This window comes from Cariama cristata, unplaced genomic scaffold (genome assembly GCF_000690535.1).
Source record: "Cariama cristata isolate BGI_N322 unplaced genomic scaffold, ASM69053v1 scaffold17106, whole genome shotgun sequence".
Lineage (NCBI taxonomy): Eukaryota > Metazoa > Chordata > Aves > Cariamiformes > Cariamidae > Cariama > Cariama cristata.
In genome coordinates, this window is record NW_009624023.1 from 67,645 (window position 1) to 72,745 (window position 5,101).

At 52.8% G+C, this 5,101-nt stretch overlaps 1 pseudogene; it reads right to left on the reverse strand.

The window, feature by feature from the left end:
- Positions 1–2,975: 2,975 nt before the first annotated feature.
- Positions 2,976–4,131, reverse strand: LOC104163877 (annotated as a pseudogene).
- Positions 4,132–5,101: the final 970 nt, after the last annotated feature.

Sequence of the window (5,101 nt, forward strand, 5' to 3'; positions counted from 1 at the left end):
GCAAACAGCTTTTAATGAACAGACTTTCATTTCCCCTGTGCCTGTCACAAGGTTCCCACCTTTGATGAAATCAGAAAAAAAAAACAAAGGAAAAAAGAAATGTGTTGAAATAGTTAAGAACTTTGGGGAGGGGGTTGATCTGAAATTGTGAATCTCTCTCCTTTTTCTTTTGAAGTTGTAGCAACCTTACTGGGATGACTGGAGCAAAGCAGGGTTGTGGTTGCTGTATCGGTGTCATCTCTTGCATCACTCAGCTGTGAACAAGCCTGGCCCCAGAGAGCGCTCCTTGCTCCCGCTCTCAATCAGGGACGTTGGGCTTGATCAGCGCCAACCAGAGCCCTCAGGGACCCGCTGGCTCCCAGCCCTGATGCAGGGCACGACATTTCGTGGAGCCCAGAGCTAGGGACAGCCATTCCCCAGCATCTCCAGGTCACCAGCCCCTCCAAAGGAGGCACCTCCGAGGTCCAGGCGTGCGGCAGTGACTGCCTTCGAGGCGGTTTCCCCACCACGAGCAGGTCTGAAATGGCTTTGCAGTACGGTCAGGCTGTGGGTTTGGCAAGTGCCCTCTGCCTTCTTGGTCAGGAAAAAAAAGGATATTCTGCAGAAATGGCTGGATGATCTGCTCCATCTTGTGACTGTCGACATGAAGGCACTAGACCTTTCATCAGGTCTCAAAGTTGACACAGGGTCAGAGCATCCCAGCTCCTGACATTGCTGTGAGAGCTGGACTGCAGAGCTTGAGCCTTCAGAAAGGGCTCCCTGATTGCTGCAATCAAGACTCTGGTTGCTGCCTGGATGAGGAAGAGTTATACTGGCCAGACCCAAGGAAGCCCCTGAGCTCAGGAGCAGACCAAAAAGTGCCCAGACCCCCATCCCTCTGGCTGGTGTGTAAGAGAGAAGTGCAGCCAAGAGTAGGTATGATGCAGAGAGGAGAAGCACTCATTTGTCTCAGCATCCCACTCAGTAGAACATGAAGGAAAGCATGAAGGAAAGGTCTCTGGGCCATGGTGCATTCCCTCCTTTTCCTCATCCCAGAGTTCCTTCCCACGGTGGAATGGAAACTGCTGCCGCAGCTTTGAAGGATACTGGTGGTTTAGTGGTTAACAACCCCTGGGAGCCCCCAGACCCAGAGGAGCTGGTGGAGGGGCAGCAGCGGTGCCTCCTCAAGGCTGCACCTTGGCCGAGTCGGGGCTGTGCAGGGAGCAGGCTGCCCGACCTCCCTGGACAACGTCCCGAGACCTGCTGCAGCCGTCTCTGCGCTCTGGGGCCCTGAGTGAGCACCAAGAGCATCCCTACTCAGAGTCAACAGCAACTCACACTGCGATTTTTGCAGTGGGTTATGGAAGCCTTGGCATTTGACAGCTGAGCCAGAATTGCCATCAGGACTCTGCTGTCAGGACGAGAAGACAGACCGGTCCCATCTGAGCGTGCGCTGCCCACGAAGTCAGTGCTATGCAGAGCACTGGACAAAAGGACCTTTGTGCTTTGATGCTGAGAGACAGGCAGATGGGAGCGTTGCTGTGACTTTTCCATGGGACTGAGAAGCTCCAGCAGTGTGGGAACAGCCCATTCCAGGCTGCAGGAACCAGCAGACTCCTGACAGGACTGTGGATACTGGTGTCAGTGTCTCCATGGTCCTCCATATATAGTGATGCAATAAAAACCCACCTCGGAAGAGGTGCAGAGCACGCTGACCTTGCAGCAGAGACCCAAAATTCTGGCAAGCTTCCCTCTGAGGTCTCCAGTGCTGCCTCCACTCCCTTCTGCCCGTGGTCTTTATGTGCCCTCAGGACATTCCAGCAGCGCTGGTGCCGACCGCACTGAGATGAGAGTCTCCCCTCTTTCTGATTCACCAAAGCAGAGGCAGCGGATGAGTTTACCCTGGCAGCCTGCGTTGCTGTCTTTGCTGAGGAAGGGCGAGATAAGGAAACGGGCTGTCCTGCCTGGTCAGATTGATGATGAAGTTAAACTCAGACTGTATACAGACGCAGAGCGCTGTGCTTGCTGCTCCTTCAGCAATATCTAGTGCTCATTCTTCATGCTTGCCCTGCTTTTCACAATCGGCTGAGGCAGATTGCCACTGACTTCAGGTAGAAAAAGCTATTATTGATGCAAGTGGTACATACACCAAGGAGAGGAACAAGAAAAAGTTCAACAAAGCTCTTTTGGTTTTGAAGGATAAATCAATTGTACAGCAACAAAGTGGTGGGTAATCAGCCAGCCGTATGGGCAGAAAAGGACCCTGAGGTGCAACGTACTTCACACTGAGCACTGCTCAGCTGTGCAGTGTTCTCGCAAAGACAGAAAACGTCCCTGGGGGATGTGTAGGATGTGGGAGACCATTGTCCCTTTGCACTCCACTCGAGGCTGGAACTCAGTTTTGGACATCATGGCTTAAGTGATGTGTTTCCCTTAAACATAGGACAATAAAGCCTTTCCCAACCTCCCAGGGCCCTTCAGCGTGTAAACATCATCAGCAGCAAGAGCTGCCAGGGTCCCTCAGCAATGCAAGCTGTACCCATGAAGACAGGAGGATAGACCATCATCTGTGCCTACCCCGTTTTGCCTATCCAGCTATGGTTCGTGTACCAGGCTCCAGCCTGATGACTGATGAGGCATTCATGGTCTCGGCTCTGAGATAACAGGTGAAGGAACAAACAAAAATGAAGCTGTAGGACAGCAAACAAAATCAGCAACAGTAGGCAATGGTAAATCAGCAGATGTAAGAGCCTTGATGCTCCTCGGCTGAACTCTGCCCAGTCTCTGCTAGATGGACCATTCAGAGGAAGCATCTCTAGGAGAAACCAGTAGCAATGAAGGGGCTGATGACCCAAGCCCACATTTCCAGAAATCCCACCACCCTCAGCTTCTCTTGAACCTCTTGGGCAAATCAGTTCCTCCAGGGCAAGAAGTGCTGCAGCGCTTGGTGCTGCTTTCCAGATCCTGTCCCGCGTCCCCCTTCCCTCCGGCAGCACTCAGCACCGGCTGCCCCCCCCCTCCCCCGCGGGGCAGAAGAGGCGGCCGACGCGCTCCCGGATCTGCCTTGTCCTCACCCCGTACACGATAGGGTTGAGCATCGGCGGGACCACAACGTAGAGGTTGGCCAGGAGGATGTGAACGTGACTTGGGATGTGGTGGCCAAACCGATGCGTGAGAAAGGAGAAAAAGGCAGGCACATAGAACATGAGGATCACACAGAGGTGGGAGCCGCAGGTGCTCAGGGTTTTAAGACGAGCCTCCGGGGATGGAAGCCGAAAGACCGTCCTGAGGATTAGAGCGTAAGAGACAGCGATGAGCACAACGTCGAGGCCGGAGGAGAGAAGAGCCGTTGTCAGCCCGTACCAGACGTTGGCTTTTATGTCGGCGCGCGGGCGATGCCCATGTGCTCGCAGTAGGTGGGGGGCATGACGTTGTGCCCACAGTATGGCAGCCGCTTGAGGAGGAAGATGGGTGGGAACATGATGCAGAACCCCCGGACAACGGCAGTCACAGCTATTTTCCCGATCACCGAAGGGGTTAAGGTTGAAGGGTACCGGAGTGGGTCGCAGACGGCCACGTACCGGTCAAACGCCATTGCCAGCAGAACAGACGATTCCACGATGAAGCTGAAATGGGTGAAGAACATCTGTGTAATGCAGGCATCGAAGGAAATTTCCCTGGCACTGAACCCCCCCGGACAACGGCAGTCACAGCTATTTTCCCGATCACCGAAGGGGTTAAGGTTGAAGGGTACCGGAGTGGGTCGCAGACGGCCACGTACCGGTCAAACGCCATTGCCAGCAGAACAGACGATTCCACGATGAAGCTGAAATGGGTGAAGAACATCTGTGTAATGCAGGCATCGAAGGAAATTTCCCTGGCACTGAACCAGAAAATTGCCAGCATTTTGGGCACTGTCGTGGTCGAAAGCATGAGGTCAGCAACAGCCAGCATAGCAAGGAAGAGGTACATGGGCTCGTGGAGGCTCCTCTCCGTGATAATGACAAAGAGAAGGACAGAGTTGCTAAACACCGCAGTGATGTACATCAAACAGAAGGGGACGGAGATCCAGATGTGGGAGTCCTCCATGCCCGGGATGCCCGTCAGGACGAAGGTGATAGGATCGAAGCTACTTTCGTTGAGCTCATACATGGTGTTTCAAAGCCCAGCCTCAGCCTGGTTCTGCTCTGTGCAGGAAAGACAAGGGATAAATAACACCTAGTGAGCCTGGTGTTAGCCCATGCCCACCTACAAATGTGCCCAAATCCTACTTGCAGCTGCCTTCCAACCTGAGCCATTTCTGAAGGCCGAGGGGTTGACTCACTCTGTTTTGCCGTACAAAGGAATCTAGTCATTTTTTCCTATCGACCCTTACAAACTGTGTCTGTAAGAAAAATGTCTCCTCCATCCCTCCATTTGCACTGCAAAACAGGCCAGGTCCTTTTCTAGATCTGCTTTATCCACTGTCACAAAAAAGCTTGTAAAAGTCATAATTACTTGCCTTGTCGCTGTCAGTGAGGTGTCTATCTGTGCGCACCTGGAAAGCAGCGTGCTTTCATTAGGACTGTGCGTTTCTTCAGGGAGATGAAATAATACGTCCTGCTCTGTTCAGATGAGTGACCAGTTCATTTCTGAGAGCTCCTATTAAGACAGGAATAAAAACTGTACCAGTACCGACACTGATGAGTCTCTTGGATGTGATGGACATTCAACTCAACCTCTGAAGGTTGTGACCATCACTGAAACTTCTGCTGGACATGTTACTCCCTGTATTTCCACCTGTATAAATATGTTCACCCGTTTGTGAACACCGCAAAGTGCTTTTTGAGCCTCTTTCCCATCCCATGGGGATTTCAGAGACCCGAACACTGGCAAACACCAAGGGGGAAAGCGGAGAGCTAGGCTGGACTTTCAGCCCATGCCCAGACTTTCTGAAAGCCCTGGAGCAACTCTCTTACCTGGCAGGTTCCCTGCCTGCCTGGGGAGATGCTAGTTCATGCCTTTACCTCTCCTTTGTAGAGGGGGCAGAGACATGGCGGGCTGCACAGCATGATCTTTGAACAAAGAAATGCTGGCCGAAAATGCAAGGCAACAAGAGCTGCCAGGGCAGCCAAGTCACGGT